This window comes from Triturus cristatus, chromosome 7 (genome assembly GCF_964204655.1).
Source record: "Triturus cristatus chromosome 7, aTriCri1.1, whole genome shotgun sequence".
NCBI classification, from domain to species: domain Eukaryota; kingdom Metazoa; phylum Chordata; class Amphibia; order Caudata; family Salamandridae; genus Triturus; species Triturus cristatus.
The window spans coordinates 1,018,590,778-1,018,609,232 of NC_140590.1; the positions used below are offsets into that span (position 1 = coordinate 1,018,590,778).

The 18,455-nt window shown below is 46.2% G+C and overlaps 1 protein-coding gene across 4 annotated transcripts in view; it reads right to left on the minus strand.

Moving 5' to 3' along the window:
* Positions 1–18,455, minus strand: part of ZCCHC10 (zinc finger CCHC-type containing 10) — a 152,705-nt gene that overhangs the window by 108,592 nt on the left and 25,658 nt on the right. The gene's annotated exons all lie outside the window — the stretch shown is intronic.

Consider the following 18,455-nt stretch of genomic DNA (forward strand, 5'->3'; position numbering starts at 1 on the left):
AGGGCCAGAGGAGGAGCTATGCATATGCAAATTTTCTCTGGGGAAATAACACAATCCTTCCTCTCGACTCGAGGCAGATGAATCAAATATCACCATGGCCTATCAGCACTGTCGCATGAAAGGGAGTCAGGTGAACCTCTGTCACGAGCTCCCACTGCACCCAGGTTGAGGCCCGTCAGCCTGGGGTGTCCATGGTAGGTGGTGTGTGTGAAGTTCAGGGTCTGCCCGTGCCTTGCCCTGCTGGAGGGGACTTGCACAGTTGGCGCTGCTTGCATTATTGCTCATAAGCAGGCATGCCTTTGTGTGCATCAGAAAGACACAGGCCTCAATAGAACACTTTCTTAACACAAATGGATTTTATATGCACACAGTGTTCCTGTAAGAAGCAGTAAATTACATTTTGAGATTATGGAAACAGAACTTCTTTGACGACAGGCAGAATAAAAATCAGGGCTAATAATCATCATGCAAATACAGATGTTTATTTCAGAGGGAAGTTGTGAATATCGAGAGGTCATTTCTGTAAAATTATCCTATAGCCCACGCCAACCCCTGCAAGTATTTCACATTACAAAACCAAAACTCTCTCTCCACACAGCACCTGCCCCTCCCATACACAAATGATGATTGTCATGGAAGCAAATCACACCCTCGCTTGCCCATTACCCGTTACTGGTGTGTAAGCACATGAATCTCCTTTGCTCCTCAGTAGTTCCTGGTGTGAAAGCACATGACCCTCCTTTGCTCATCAATAGTTACTGGTTTGTAAGATGAAGACCCTCCTCTGCCCATTGTTAGTTCCTGGTTTGTAAGCACATGATTCTCTTCGGCCCATCAATAGTTCCTGGTTTGTAAGCACATGACCCTCCTCTGCCCATCGTTAATTCCTGGTTTGTGCACATCACCCTTCTCTGCCCATCAGGGATTCCCTGTTTAGAAGCGCTTCTCCCTCCTCAGCCCACTAGTAGCTCTTAGTGCAGAGCGGTATTACTACTAATTTAGCTCTTGCCTTTATGACAGCTTTAGTTGTCTCCCCAGAACATTGCTCTTCCCAAAATCATACAATATACACATACATAAAGAGGGGCTTTTGTCGGTCGCTTCATCCATTGGTCTGCTAAATTGTCATTCACGTTTTGACTCTTCCCACCACAGCATTCAGCATGGGGCAAGGGTCAGGCACTTTAAATATTGTCTCCCTTCTGTGTGAGTGACTGCACAAACCCTGTGCACATTGCTTACATCTCAAGTTGCACAGCTCTTGAAAGTGAGCTTTTTGGTTGGATATATTTCATATCAACTTTAAACGGCTTTTAATTTTTTGCCTGCACTCATTTTTAAAGTCTACACTTTAAAATTGTAAATTGTGTATTTTGAGTGACATTGTAATATCACAGCTTCCTGTGATCCAAGTGCCTGTGTTCAGTGGTAAGTTATCACTGCCCCTTCACAAATCATACGGATAACATCCAGGTGCACGTGAAACGGTATGTGTTTAAACAGACGCATGGGTGAGTGATTTTAAATTTAAACTTATTACTGCAAGCATAAGGCAGCAACGTTTAGGTGACTGCATATATCATTAGTTCTTTTTAAAAAATTTGTGGTATATGCATGCAATCATATTTTTCTTTTTAAATCCCGTTCGCACCAGCTTCCCTGGCCAGACACACAATTATCGGTTAGCTTCTGCAATACCCTCAGGGCATCATCTCTGCAACAGTTCGACCATGCCCTGGTTTCAAAGCACAGCGCTCTCTTTCACCCAAACCTAGTTCCTGGTCTGGAAGCATATTGCCAGCCTCTTCCCATCTCTGGATTCTGATTTAAAGCACACCTCCAGCCTCTGCCCATCACAGGCTCGTGGCTTATAGCACATCTCCCTCCTCATCTCATTGTCTGAACCTGGTTCACAGCACATCTCCTTCCTCTACCATCAACAGCTCATGGTTTATAGCACATCTCCCTCCTCCACCACCCCCTGTTCCTGGTTTGCAGCACTCCTCCCTTCCCCGCCCACTCTGCTCCCTGGGAGATGTGTTCCCAGAGAGTGATATCAGTCCCTGGAGGAGAAAGGAGCTGTGCGCGAGCTCTGCTGAAATCCACCCTGCATCCTTTCTCCCCTGGAGGGCCCATACACCTGCACTCGCACTGCCTTCCCCATGCGAGGGCTTCTTGGAATCAATACGGTTCCAGAAGTTCGCTTCCTGCTCCGCCTCTAATTTCTATTGGTGCATGTCATTTTGCGTCACCAATTATAGTAAACTGGGTGTTAGGCCCTCATCTTCTAAGCGTGCCTCTAAGAGCCAGGAATGCAGGCTCTAAAGATGTCTCACTTTAAGCCTGCAGAGTAGCCTTCGCCCTTCATTTTCCCAAGACCCCGAACGAGCATTTTTATGAGGCTTTTAGAGATGTCACTGGATTGTTGACTTCACCACCTGGCTGGTCCTTTAACACGCTTCCGGGTCACAGCTAAATAGCATTATGCCTCAGCTTGCCTTGTAACTTTCCTGTTGCAAGCACTGCTGCTATCTGTCCCGGTTTACTTTCCGTGTTCACTTTGCTCCAGCCCATTCCCACTGTAGCTTGTGTTGCCTTTCCAGACACCCCACCTCCCATTGTCTGTGTTCAAATTCTTCCTGCGTCCTCCCGTTGTTTGTGTTGTCTTTACTCCTGTACCCCTCTACCCCTCGCGTTTTCAGTGTTGTCTTTACTCCCGCCCCTCCCGTTGTCTGTGTAGTCTTTACTCCCGTTTTCCTGGAGTATAAATGCTTGTCCTCTCAACATACATTGTTTGTAAAGCTCTTTAACACACTGGGCATATACTGGAATTGCAAGCCAGCCTCTGCTGCAGGATCTCCTGAAGGTTGGTATCCTGGGAGTGAGTGAGCTCGGGTAGAATCTGGAGCGGGCCTTTATCTCACTACTAGGGATCCCGACATAACCGATTGATTCTTTTTTTTCCACTGTGGAGGGTCAAACTCCTCCATCCTAAGGGAAGGAAGTCCACCTGACTCCCCATACGAAGCCTGGGTCCGGGGGGCTCCCCTGGAGCGGCCTGCAGCTAGCTGGCATACTGGCTACAGAACTGGGTGCAGCAGATTTTTCAAGACAAGCTGTGTCTCGCGCACTCTGCCACCCGGAAGCAAAACCCGTCCAGTCCTTGGAGCCTCACACACTTGCAACTCGCTTCCCCCGCGCAATACCCAAACGAATACATTCATATATATGCTATGCCAATACAGCTCCCACGCTAGCACTGGCTGCAGTCGGGTAATATGTTGGCAGTGTTTCTGTCCAGACCTAGGCTGGTCGCATCTTGGTATTGTTGCTCTTAACAGTATGTATGACCACAACATTCCTCCTTGTATTTTGATAATGTGTTCTTGGCTTTACCCCTCACCACACTGCGAACAGTTACACGCCGGTAAGGTTTTCTCGGCAGTATGTTTCCAAACACGCAGGACTGATTTTATGAGGGTGGCCTCTCGTTGCGGGGCTGATGGTTGCAGCTGAACTGATTACATGAGTTTGGAGCTTTGGCTACTTCCGTATGGACATACTTTCATGGCCATACCTCTATTCTTGCCTAGACCGCTTGTAGGTTTGTAACTTGGTGTGCATAGTGCCTATGCATTTCCTTCCTGGCTGTTAGTTACTGATAGAACCGTACCCTTACCCGTTTGCATATTTTGATCAAACTACGCTTGCCGTCAACTTGCAGTCACCTAGATCTTTTGCTGTTGTTTTTCAATGGCCGTACTTATGCCATTATGTATATTGTTTACAAAACACAAAAAGGTATCCTATGTCAGTCTACCACCTGCGCTTCTGACTTTGAGGCTTTAGTGTTTCATAAAAAATAAAATACCTCCGGGACACCACAGTTTCCTTTTATATTGCATGTAGGAACACAGCAGTGCCTTACAGGTAGAACGATAACATGATACCCTTAGAGTTAGTGTGAGGACAGGGACACGTGCTCATGACGGAGTGGTTCTGTCATGCCGTTGGCGGCCACTCCGCCCACACGGCGCTAATTCCCCGCCTGTGCGGGCGATTAGCGCAGTGGGCGGAGTCGTGACTGAACCACTCCGTCATGAGCACAGCGCGCCCGTGACTCATGACGGAGTGGTTCCGTCACGAGCATGGGGGCGCCGCGCTGCCCCCAAACCCCCCCAGCGCCGCGGCAAAATTTGTGCCGCGGCGCAGGGGTTAAAAGTGCAATAGGCCTCGCCTTTCATTAAGTTAAAGCCATTTGCTTTGCTATACAATACCATTAGCAAAGCAAATGGCTTTAACATAATCAAAGGCGAGACCTACTGCATTTTCAATGCTTGTGTGTGCTTGTTCCTACGCGGCAGAAGCGCATTACCTTACAATAAGAGTATTGTGTTACTTCTAAACAGAAATGGTACTCAATATAAAATGCAAACATTTCCACACGTGTAGAGTTTGTGTTCAGCAAACGACATTTACTACAGCAGAGGACAAACCCTTCTAGGCACTTAAAGGTGCCGGGATGTATTTATCACTGAGAAGGAGCACAAACCTGGCTTTCAATTGGCTGCTGGAGTGAACAGAAACTTACCTCGGGCACCCTTTCCGACAGTCATTTAACAAGCTGTCGCCCATTGCGCAAAGGCAGTCGCTTGTTTAGCCGAATTATAAAAATGTAGTGCCCACCGACTTATGAAGGAGACTGTGTAACGCCGCATGTAAAAGATCCAGTACTGATGGCCAGTCACAAAAGGAGACAGGGCAATAACAAGGAGGGACTAAGAAGCCTCATTCTCAATCTAAAGCCAGCATTTACCATACACGATAACGCCAGCCAATGAAAACTATGGGCGGAGCTTCCACGGCACTTCCACATCTGTCCCTACTACAATATGCCTCGCAGAACAAGCAGCGCATGCGCTGCAATGCTAGGCTCGACCTAAAAACAGAAGCGATTAAGGAGGCAGTGGGGGGGAACAAGTCAAGCAGGAGGGATTGTGGAGATGGCCGACGGAAAAAAAAGAACCTTATTTGAAGCAGGATTGGCAACAAAAATAATGTGTCATTGTGTAATCTAACTGGTGAGCACTTAAAGTACTTCAATACCATCGGCTTGGGTGCCTGCTATGGCAAGACGGACGACGAAAAGTGCGCTGCAATACCATCGGACCAGGCCAAAAAAATAAACACATGCCGTTTGTGTTTTAACATATGCATTCGTTTATGTACATGTGCATGCATTTTAGTGGCATGCGTATAAGGGACAAGGCCTGAAAACACTAGTACTCCTTAAAACAAAACAATATAGCTCTGCAAACTGGAAGCAGTGTGAGGAGACATGTACTTCATCCATGCTCAATGGAGGGCCAAACACAAGAATAGGGTATGACGCCCGCATGCCTTGATGAATGCCATCAAAGAAAATAAGATCAACGCTGAAGTTCATCAATGGTAGGAGATAGGCAGCCTGTGCACCCACAGATAGAACATAACATGTCTCTTCGAGACAGCCCCATGCACGGTCTATCCGAGATCTAAAAAAAAAAAATGTTAAGTCCTAGGGAAAGGCAGGAACAGAGGAGTGCACATAGTATCAGTATCACGGTGATGAATCAGCTGTCTACAACTAAGCTGTGCCATGAAAAATCTAAAGTGAGGGAATAAACTTATCTCAAGAATGTTTACCAATGAATGTCAGCTGATATGCTTAACATTTTCTTAACATGAACATCTGTAACTCCTCTGTCATAGGTTTTAGACTTCAGCTGTGAGAACACTACGAGAACTCTCCTTTTCTTTTTTCTCTGGGCTTATTTTTTCCCCCTCACTCACAAACATTAAAGCTTGGTTTTGTCCTTCTGTCCGATGTGGTGACTTCACAAACAATAGGCCCATGTAATATGGCTTTCAATGTTATCCTGATGTTTTTGCTGAAACATTTATTATGTCATTTTTTTTTAGTTTTGGGTGGCTGAAATTAATATACTCTTTTGCACACTGTTCTTCATTTGTGAATTATAAATTAAAGAGGCATAGTTTACAAAACATTTCTGGTAGGGGTAGCAAGGCGCTGTGCAGGTGCTTACCTATGGCTCACAAACCAACACCCATTTATCCCAGGTGCTTTCCATTTGGATGTTGTTCATTTGATAATTATCGTTGAACGAATTTTCCAATTTAATTTCTGATTTTCAGGTTCTTGGAAGCATCTCAAAAGTATGTCATTACAGATCTCAAGTTTTCATCCACAGGCAGAAAGATAATCATCTTTACCCAACTGTACCGTGAAACAAAACACTTCTTCATTTGGTGTTTTTGAACGTGAATGGAGTTGAGGAAACCATTTCTCCCCCCTCCCCCTAATACCTTCATCTGTTCGTTCCTCAATTATTTTATGTTAGATGCATTTGTATAACGCATTGTTACTATGCATTTCTTATAGCGATGGTTCTGGAATATGAGCATCCTTTTTTACTGCAGAATTTTCATTGATTGGAGTAAAATCAGACTTTAATCTAGTGTTTTCTGTACAATTTATAGGAATATGATATTGGATAGCAGTGGGCAAGGTTAGAAACAGAAATTTACAATTTAGCGATGGATTATAAGGGATAGTGGCAGGCTAGATACTGTTACAGGTTTTATGAAGTACTATGTCCACTGGAAGACTTTAGCATATGCAACAGTGACGTTATCATCCTCCCTATCGTGTATCCCAAGTGAGCGTGACCCCCTGCTTGAGGAGAACAGCTTAGGAGAGGCTGTAAGCTGATTAGGTGGTAGGGATTTGAAAAGAAAAAATAAACATGTCCACACTGGCGCAAGTGATAATGGCACACAAGCACTGTCTGAATGGAAGATTGATGCCAGGTGGACGGAAGCGCGTGAAAGAATAATTTAAGGGAATCTCTTTTAACAGTGGTTCCCAAACTTTTGACTCCTGAGGACCCCCATTGAGTCACCACTGGAAGCAGGGGACCCCCAAGCAATTTGTAGGATTTAAATTTCAAAAATTAAAACAGTAAATCAAACAAAAATAAACAAACGTGTGCGCACAAAACAAATACTCAAATTACTAAGGATTTTAGGGGCATATTTACAAGTCCCTATCGCCATGAGAACGTCACTTTTTACGATGTTCCTGTGGCAATAGGGGCTTTGCCTTATTTACAAGCCAGTGTTAAGCTACTTATTGTGGCTTAACGCTGCCTTGTAAATAAGGACCCCTTTCACGCAATGCTTAGCGTGAAAAAGGTGGGCAGTGGGAGTTGCTGTGGGCGTTTCACTCCAACACCCATTGATTTTGACGCTGCCCTCTATTTACAAGGTCAACTTAAATAGGAGACAGCACCAGAATTAAGACCATGAAAAACCTGTTCTTAACTTGGCGAAATGAGGAGAAATGCCTTATTTCTCCTCGTTTTTGCTTTTTCCAACGGAAAAAGTAAAACACCTTTGATTGTTTATGTTCAGGATGGTGACCCTTCCTGCACATAAACAATCTTTAATAAAAATTTTGTTTTGTAACTTCCATGTGTGCTGCATTAGGCAGCACACATAGAAGTGACAAAAAGGCATTACAAAATTGTTCATGTGCAGGAAGTGGGAACATAGCAGCATCAGGATAATGATAGACTGGGAATAAACATATGTTGCTAACTTTTACCATGCAGTGTGCAAGCAGCTTATTCGGTAGAAATTTACTTGCTAAGGCACAATGCGACAAAATTCGGCCCGCTAACGAGCTGGGCGACAATTTCACCAGCGGTTATCTTGGTTGAGTCTGCGTCGATTTTCGCAGCGATAAAATTACTCACGCTAACAAGCGGTGCGATGATCTTGGCTTGTTCTGAGACGATTCCACACAGCAGCGGCAGGCTCTGCGACGAAGTTCGCAGCGATAGAATTCTTCCTGCTAACAGGCGAAGCGTGGATCTGGGCAGGTAGCGATCAAATTCGGTCCGCTAATGAACGGGGCGATGATTTTTCCAGCGCTGATCTGGCTCAGCGGCAGCAGGCTCTGCAACGATGTTCACAGCGATCGAATTCTGCCCGCTAAAAGGCGGAGCGCGGATCTTGGGCTGGTAGCGATCAAATTCGGTCCGCTAACGAGCGGTGCGATGATTTTCCCAGCGCTGATTGGGCTCAGCGGCAGCAGGCTCTGCGACGATGCCCTCAGCGATAAAATTCTGCACGCTAACGAGCGGTGCGACGGAAATTCTCGCTAAGCCGGCTGTGCATGAAAAAAATGGAGATCTTGGATTCCTTTCTTCTTGGCCAGCTTCCCAACAGCAGGCACAACTCCCAGAGGGCCAAAACTGGTTCCAGCACTCTAGGAGGGGCAGAATTCACACAGCAGAGTTCAGGGGGAAGCTGGGGGTGAAGTCCTTTTGTTCCTGGGACATCTTAACAGGAGGCCAGCTCTACTCAGGCCCTTGGAGATCTTTTAAAGCACAAGTTGAAATAAAGTCTCTGTAGTCTTTCTCCTCTCCTTCAGAAGCAAGGCAACCACTGCAGGCCAATCCCCCATGTCAGGGACAGGACTCCTCCTTACAGCTTTCCCAGTTCCTTCTCCTCAGGCAGAAGTTCTTCTTGTCAAGCAGGTTTTATTTTCTTGGGAGCAGAGTCCCAATACTTATACCCCTAATTCCTTGGTTCCTCTGGGGTAGAGGGGCCTTTGCCCAGTCCAAACCAGTTCCTGAGCACTTTGTTGACATGACTGACTTTCTATTCAGAGTGCAGGACAGAGACATCAGCCGCTCCACATGAGGGGGAGCCAGCATTGTGGTGGCAGAGCTCAGCCCTATTCAGAGTCCAGGTGTACTCCTCCCACCCTTCTGGATGTAAATCTTTCTATTCACCACCGGGCTGCTCCAGCCTGTCTCCTGGAATTCCCCAGCCCTGTCACTCACAGAAACCAGACAGCAGATACACATCCTAGCAGAGGTGGGCTGAAATGGTTAGGCAAGCAAATACCAGCTTTCTAAAAGTGGTATTTGCAAACACAGAATATTAAAATAAACTTTACTAAAAGATGTATTTTATTATTCTGAGTTCAGGCATACTAAACTCTAATTTCTACCATGTTCCCTGGGTCTGTTAGGATCATAGAATGTAACAATTCTAACAGCCCATTCTGGCCTATGGAGAACAGGTAGCCTTACAATAGTGAAAAACGAAAATGGCTGTAATTCACTATTAGGACATGCCACACACATCAGGGCTTGTCCTACCTTATGCTTACAATGCACCCTGCCCTTGGGCCTACCATAGGGGTGACTAATATGAAGTTAAGGGAAGGTTTAGGGACTGGCAAGAGGATGCACTTGCCCAGTCAGCATGACAGTACCAGACTGCATGCAGGTTCTGCAATGGCAGACCTTAGACACATTTTACCAGGCCGCTTCTGTGGGTGGCACAGCCAGTGCTGCAATCCCACCAGCAGCATTTGTATTTACAAGCCCTGGGCACTCCTGGTGCACTTTACTGGGGTCTGACAGTAAACCAAATAAGCCAATCATGGAATCCAACCAACATATACATTTTATATAGGGAGAGCATATGCACTTTAGCACTGATCAGCAGTGGTAAAGTGCCCAGAGTCATAGAACAGCCAACAACAGGTCAGAAAAAATACAGGAGGAAGGTAAAAATTTCAGGGATGACCCTGCAAAAAGGGCCAAGTCCAACACCCTCTGTGTCACATTAGATAAGTCAAAGCTGCCACTAGACAAAACTCTCATCTCTCTCCAGCAGGTACATTAATCACTGTCATTTTCTTGACACTTTTATAGTTGCTCGAAAACTGCTAATTTTACAAGGAACTTTGCAGGGCTTTTAAAACTGCTGCCTGCGGACCCCCTGGGAATGTGCCTCGGACCCCAGTTTGGGAAAGGCTGTCTTATAACACTCCGATTAAAAGTTGTTTTTAATGAGGTCCAGATACGGTGCCACAATAAAACTGGCTGGACCCTTATTTTGTCCGTTAAATATTGCAGCTCCAGCTCTGTGTGACAGACAAAAGTTGAGGTGGATCGTGGAACCGTCAATACATAGCAAATAAAAGCGTTTTCAACTTTCTGTAACTCTGATACGTTACAATGTCCCCAAATCACTGCTCCATACATGACCACACTGACGCACTTGGCCTGGTAGATCGTAAGTAGTTCCAATGGCGGCCTTTTGCCTAATTTCTGTGCGAAATTCACGAAAGCGGTTGTGGTCTTCATAAATAAGAGTGTCTTAGCCCTTATGGCCTGTATCCAGGAACCTTTGTTATCCATAAGGATGCCCAAATATGGATATGTTTTTGTACTTTCTAGTTTATTGTTACCAATAAAAATAGTTTTCTCTTTCCTAGTGACCTTCCCACAAGTCATTATATAGGTTTTTGTAGCGTTTATCTTTAAATCTAGGCTTTCCATATACTCATTATATTTGTGTAGTGCCCACTGCAGTTCTAATGGTGTTTGGGCCATTATCACCGCGTCATCGGCGTAGAGCAGGGTGGGTATGGGACGATTTTGTACCTGAGGCAGGTCCTGACACCCCACAAGCATCGCCTGTTCGAGACCGTTTGGGAGTTATTTTCGACTCACATGGGACTTGGGGACCCTGTCTGAAGCAAAGGCACCTGAAGTATTGCAATTCTGTGGGTGCCCTATTCAGCCTGGCGTCTAAAATATGCAGCAAGTCAGTGACGGCTTAGTTCAGATCCAAACCAAGAAATGCATCCTGACTCCCATCTATGGCACTGGATTGTGTGGGTATAAAGTTGCCAAGGGCCTCCAAGTAGAGGAAAAAATGATTTGCAGGTGCCTATTGGGCATGTCCCCTGGGTCCCCTAGCTACGCCTTTCACGAAGAGTTGGGCCTGCCATTCACGGCGTATGCCATTAAATTGGCCCCTCTGATGTTATGGTGCTCTATTTGGCAGAACTAGAAGGCCTCATTGAATAGAGATATTCTGGACTGCCTTGGCTGCGACTCGGGCCTCCGCATCCCCTGGCTGGGATACGTAAGGGACAGGTGTTGCAAGTTGGGCAGACCGGATATTTTTACTTCACCTGGTCACTTTACGGTGACAGACCAAAAGTGGCCTCTAGGGAACTTTAGGTCATGGAAAGTACTGTGAATTGCAGAAACCCGCAAATAGAGATTATGGGGCCTGCAAACAACCGTGGGCATGGAACCTTATAAGGCATGGTACTGAGTGCTTGGGACAGAGCTCTTCTTAACAGGTTTAGGCTGGGTCTGATCAGTTGTCAACTTTCATTTCCTTTGGGTCAGTTCAACCCTAATCTATCCCTGCGACGAGCAATCTTTGCAAACCCATGCCTATTTGACTTGTGGGTTTTATATTCATCATGCCAAGGAGGTGGGCCTGTTCCCCTATTGAAAGGCACCCTCACGTCATATCCCGGCTGTTTTGTATCTGCAGTCCCTCCCAAATCCCAAGGTTTTTCTCGGAGTGGCCATCTTTCTTAAATGCTCATTACAGCTTAGGCATTCTTTGATGTTCTAATTTGCCTTATGGTCCATAATAAGCTGGAGAATTGAATTGGAAGGTTGATGCTGATAATGCCACTATAAATCATTCTAGTTGTGAGCAGTTACATTCTGTGGGATGGGTACAACTAAGCAGGAGTAAAGATTAGAGTGAATATTTTTTTTGGGGGGGTTCATGCCTGTTCACTAGTGCACAAATCACTTTGTCACTGTAGGTCATGTATACCTTTTAAATTAGTCGAGTCTCACACATCAAGAAAGAACAGTAAGCAACAATCCAAGGTAAAGCAATAATACATTATCGATATGGATAACTGTGACAGCTTTTCTGCGAAATGCTGCCACATTATCCTCATTCTGCCTCCTACATATGCACACTTAGGTATATTCTACATTTATCGTTTATTTGCTTCAGTATACTACCAACTACATTGTGTGGTTTACATGCATTTTACTGGTACTCCACTCAATCTATCAGGCAGTGCTTTGTGGTTGGCCTTAAACTGTGAATGAATAACTATCACGCTCTTGCTTTCATAACTTATCTAGGTGATGAAGAAAGCTGGCTCTGTATATATTATACCAAAGTAAGGTATAGTGTGAACAGAGTCCAGTGGAACCCCAAAGGTAGGCAGAGGTAAAAGATGATAATACCATACTTTCTATTTGTGGTAGTGTGTGCGAGCAGTAAGGCTTTATCAGAGGGTAGTGTTAAGCATTTATTGTACACACTCAGGCAAGAAATGATGTCACACACTCATAGACTGAACTCAGTCTAATTTGTTTGTATAAAAATATTTTGTTTGTATTTTATTTTCTAGAACCAAGGCAGGCCTGGTACAGAGAAGTATAATAACACTTTGCAAGAATAATACAGGTAAATATAGTTTGAAAGCAGTTGGATGCAAGTGGATTGGTTACAGGTAAGTCATTTTTTTGTAAAGCAGTTTGAATTACTTTTCAAAGTTACCTTTTCTACTCAGTGTGATATGCCTAGATATCCCACTGGGATATTTCCTAGAGAAAAGGTAAGTGAATCAGTTTTTGTATATTTGCAGTTTCATACAAACCAACTCCACACTTAAAAATTTTTCACAGGAAAGCAGTCCCATACAGTCCTATGGGAGAATACAGTGTTATCGACTTAACGGTAAGTAATTAGGTTTGGGAGTTGGTTTTCTGATATTAGAACCAGGGTTCCACCAGGGTCGAGGATGCACTCTCAAAGCACCCTCAGCAGCACGCTGAGGCCCAATGTTATCCAATGGGGGATAGGGGGCCTCTGGTTGGTGGCTGCTCACAAGCAGGCCACAAGGTTGTACAAGCAAAGCTCCTGGACTTGGACTCAGAGCGAAGGGGGCTCCGATTCAGCACACAAGGTGCACCCACAGCAGCACAGGCGTGGCCGGGTGCTGTTTTGGCGTCGGGTGCCCTGTTTTCAATCGGAATTCTCCGGTTGCAACAAACACAGAAGGCTCGGGATGAAGATCTTCTGGAGGCAACCACCTGTTGGAGAGGTAATATGGGATGTTTCGGGATGCCGGGACTCCATCGGTTGGGCTTCACGGCGCACGGGTATCTTTTGGGATCGGGTTTTCTTACCGGCTCTGGTCGTGGTCAGGGGGATCCTCCAGAAAGGGGCAGTAAGCGTCGGTTGGAGTCTTGAGGTAGGTCAGGGATCACCAGAGAGACCTCCAGGTGGTGTTGGACCACTCTAACTCAGGCCGTGGGTGTCGGGTGTAGAGTGGTGCAGACTCGCAGATTTGGCTGGAGCCAGAGTGTGGACGAGCAAATCCGGTGCTCACAGGAGACAAAGTATGGTTTGGGAAGGCAGGGCAGGTCCTCCGGGTTCTTGGGGGCTCTTGTCCGCAGGACACACCGAGATTTCGCTGTAGTCGGTCGAGGTTGGGACAGGCCGGTAGGACTGGGGCCAAGTCAGTTGGCGTCCTCCTCTTCTTCTTCAACATGGCTCTTCGGTGGCGGTCCCGGACTTTGAGTGGTATTACCTGGCAGCACAGCTACAATGGCTCACACAGGCGGTGGCAAGGGAGTATAGAGGCACAGAGGGCCCGCAGGGCAGGTTAATTCCTCGCCATGTGCTCGCTTTCATAGACCTCCAACAGCGGATGGACCTCGCCCAGCTCACTCTGGAGGAACGCACCCTCAGGCTGTGCTGGAACCGGTGTTAGAGGAGGGCCGCCATAGTCCACCCTTATGCCCCGGAGATCCCCCTGGGTATGTGCACGGCGCTCCCGCATGGGGGCGATTGGTCGGGACTAGCCGCGTGGGAGGATCTTGGCATACAAGTGGTGGGCGACTTATTTAGGGAGGGGGTGCTTTTGCCCTTCCAGGACCTGCAGGACTCTTATGGGCTACCACGGGGAGACTATTTACTTCATGCTGCCCTCGTAGCGGGCCTCCAGAAGCATTGGAATGTGAGGCTCTTGGAACCGCCGGTCGCCACGGGCTGCCAATATGTGGTCATGGCCGCGGGGACGTCCAAGGCTATTACCTGCCTCTATCGAATGCTGTCGATGGAGCGCTTGCTGCCCCTGGACACGTTGAAGGTTAAATGGGAAGCGGACCTTGGGAAGCCCATTCCCGAGTCGACATGGTCAACGCTGGTGCGACGGGCCTGGAAGGGAACGCGTAATGCCCGGTTTCAGCTAGTTCAGTTTTTTACACTGCACAGGGCTTACCTGACGCCAGTTAAGATATTGCAATATTTTGGGGGCATGCATTCTCAGTGCCCGCGCTGTGGGGGAGATGGGGCTGATTTTCATCATATGTTTTGGTCATGCGCGGAGTTGGGTAGTTACTGGGAGGACGTCATAGACTGCTTGAATCAAGTGACAGAGCGCACCATTGCTTCGGAGATGGGGGCCTGCCTGTTGCTTTGGTTCCCCCACACCCGCCATACGAAGGTTACTAGTAAGTTCTACGACTTAGGGTTGATTATGGCCAAGAGGGAGCTAACCATGCATTGGAAGTCAAGGGTGGGACCTAGCTTTCTGAGGTGGAGGACGGCGTTTGCGAAATGGGTAGGCGCGGAGGGCACACTTAGTTTGCAATTAGCGCATAGGAGGAACGACGACAAGGCATTAGCGACGGCCCGTGCATGGGAGTCATTGGTGGTTGAACTTCAGGGGCTGGTGTCTGACGGTGGAGGGGAAGGGAGCATACCTGACCGACAGGAAGAAGCGATAAGCGGGGAGTAGGAGGGGGGTCACGATGGTGGGAGGACGCATCCGAAGCGGCTGAAGCTGGGGGAAAGCCCAAGATGCCAAAGATAGGTTTGAATACCCCTGCACGAGTCATAGTAATAGGGGGGGCCGCATCTGGGGGAGGATAGGCAGACGGGGGGGGCACTGACATGGGTTGCGGGAGGGAGTGGGAGGGGGGAGCCCAAGCGGGAAGGGTAACCTTTCCCATGTATACACAGTTGAAATGTCGTATGTAACGCTCTTCGGTGGGGTGCTGGGGCTCTTGTGGGAATTGTATTGGGATGTTGGTACGAAAATAATAAAAAAATGTTTAAACAAAAAACATGGCTCTTCGGTCCGCCTTCTTATTGTTTCTTCTTGTCTGAGGAGGCAAGGTTCAGGGTTCCCCCTAAATAACAAATTTAGGGGCGTCACAGGTAGGGACCAATAGGTCCCTTCCTTGGGGTGGGTACACGCCTATTATCCCACCCTCTAGTGGGAGGGGGGCATAAGCCTGACGCTGGTTGGCTTGGTCCCCCCCCCATCTTCAAGATGGCGAGGACAAAGTTGTGCTTCACTTCGCCTCCCCCATCTGAGGGGTGGGGTTGACAAAGGTGGGCATACCTCTCTTCCTAACTTGGTTTCCTACCTGATTCTCCCGCATAAAGTGGGGTCAGAAGCAGTGGGGGGCAGTTACTGGGAGCCGCAAATGGCTGGGATAGCTCACAAATGCGGCAAGCCTTTGAAACTTCCCCTTCATGGTCCCTGCCCATCCTGGGGGAGGAGGCTTGGCACCTCATCCCAGGATGTGCTTTGTTTCAGGACCCTAATAGCGGCAGACTCTCGACCCAGGGTCCAGAAACATGTCTGGTGGTGGCAGCTGGCAGGCAGCCACTCAGCCAGGACAATAGAGTTAGGTTGTTTTTCCGGGGGCATCTCTGGCGTCAGTGTGGGTTTAATATGCTGAGAAGTTTGATACCAAACTTCACAGTTTTCAGTAAAGCCATTATGGTGCTGTGGAGTTCGTAATGACAAACTTCGAGACCATATACTCTTTATGGCACTAAAGCACTTACAATGTCTAAGAATTGGTTTAGACCCATCTCTATACTCCCTTTTTCTGTGTAAGACATCAAAAGCATGTCTCTTTTGCCCGCTCCCCATGAGTAAGGATTATTAATGTACTATACTTCCTTACTGAATGCACTGTAATGTTAAACTTGCTGTCTGCAATATTCATACAGGTCAACTGAACATCTAACAAGACAGATTAGACAGACTAGAATTCAAACAAACTCTACTATAGACTATATAGTCAGTTCTTACCAGACTGTCAAAAGCAACTGTCATTTAACACTGGATTCAATTGAAATTTACATTGTCTCATCAGACATCCTTCTGGCACACTGAGGCGCAACCCATCGTTGAAGCCATATATTTGGAAAGAAATTAGCACCTTAAATCGCACATCTGTATGTATAAGATGTATTTTTGGAAACCAACAACACTCAGTAGCCATAACTGTTTGGGCAAGGACAACCGAACAGCTCAGGGGCACTATATTAAACTGCAAAGTCCATTGCTCCAGGCCCCCATACACGAAACAGACTCCAAAACACCCTGCAGGATCAGATACATTTTATTCTTCTTCTACTAAATACAAAGCCATCACTATACAATTACTTTGAACAAAATGGTTGTCTGTAACTATGGACCATAACAAATCTTCGTGTCATGGAAAATAGCAAAAGTGCGCTGAAAAGGAAACCAGAGCCCAAAAGCACAACAGGCGATACAAATCGTAGAATAAAGAAATGTGCTACAGATGGCAAGAATACATTAAGATTCAGTCTTAAAAAAGCTGGGGGATTCAATTGGTATTTCTACAGTGGGAGACCTCTGGATGAAGGGGGAGGTGGTCACCTTCGCACACTTTCAAGAACAATACGAGACAACACTCACAGAGCGGTTTAGATATATCCAAATTCGGCATGCACTCACAACAGCCATTCCAGCAGGTACGACACTCCGAGAGGCATCCCCATTAGAGGATAGGCTACTAACAGAACGTATGGAGAAGAAAGCAATTTCCTTAAAATACCGTAAAATTATCAATAACCAGCCAGACCCAACTGCAATGCTCCGTGAGAAATGGCGGATAGATGTTGGGGAACTGGATGAAATAGACTGGCAAGAGGCCCTCTCCTCCCCCCGGACCGTAGCAATATCCTCAAAATTTAGATTAGTCCAGTTGAAAATACTCCATCGTATTTACTATACGAGACACATTATGCATAAAATAGGAATAGCAGAGAGTCCATACTGCTTAAGACGATGCGGTGAAGTGGGCACCTTTTATCATACGCTGTGGGACTGCCCTGTTATAACGCACTACTGGGACGCAATTATGCACACAATCACACAAGTTTGTGGAGTGACGGTCACCCCTGACCCCAAGAGATGTCTCTTAAATATTTGAGAGCCTACTGACCTTGACCATGCAATGCAAGACTGGACGACGCTAAGGATCATGATGGCCAAGCGCAACATAGCTAAACACTGGGGGACACAACTGACACCTTCACACCGAGAGAGGGTGGAGATATGGACACCGTAATGGTGGCAGAAAGGACAGTATATAGCCATCCGGGGTGTCCGAAGAAATGGGAACGTATATGGGGAAAGTGGAACTCTTATATGTGCCCATCCCCCAAGTGAATCAACAATAGACTCTAGCTGATCGACTACAGAGCGAGAGAATTCTGGGCAGTGCACTGTGTTAATAATTGCAGTAATGAAGAAACTAAGTTTGATCTATCAGCGGTATGGGGAAGTGTACATGGAACAACAATGTCATGTTGTGGAAAGATTAACCTGTATTTAATAAAAAGAATAAAAAAAAAAAAAGCTGGAAATATACTAAATATGAGAGAATTCCTATGGGAGCATTTGTTTTAACAGCCAATTAAGTATGAAAGGATGTATACACAGTGGTAAGGTATCCAGACTGGATTGAACACTGTTAAGTAAGTATTGGCAAAGCCAATAGGGCTTGCCTTAGATTCTGTTAGCTTTGCAAAAAAAAGTACAATTAGTATGCATTTCAAAAACATCTTAAGGCCTCTCAAACCTTTAAACTGAATTCAGATTTTAATCTTTATAAATTACATGTTTTTTCAAATGCTTTTCACTCAGAAAACTCTGAACAGAATTTAAAAACAATAAGGAAGTCACAGAATTGAAAGGAAATTGCTTGCCAGGGGTAGTTTCTCCATGGGGGCATAGGTGCTTTGCCCATTTCCCCCTCTTTGAGCCACCATGAACCACAATATTCAATTTAAAATTACTACTTGGGGTTAGAGTTCTGATTGGCTGATCGGTTTGGGGTTCTGATTGGTTCCTAGAGCTAGGGTTTCTACTGGACTTTGGCTTTTGATTGGTTGCTAGGGCTGTGATTGGTTGAAAGGGCCAGGTCTCCCATTGGCCATATGGGTTAGGGCTATGGTTCCGATTGGCCAAAGGTCACCTGACCTAGGGCTATTTAATCTTAGGGCTCAGGACGTCTCAGCCTGGGCATAGAGCAAACTCAATCTTTAATACTTAGAAACACAACTAACATCAAACATATTTAGACACAAAAAATTCAATTCAAAAACTTTGAGTGACTACAGGAAGCTTTTGATATCCCAATACCATTAAGAACAACAAGACAGGACAAAAGAAGACAAGCACATTGGAGAAATAC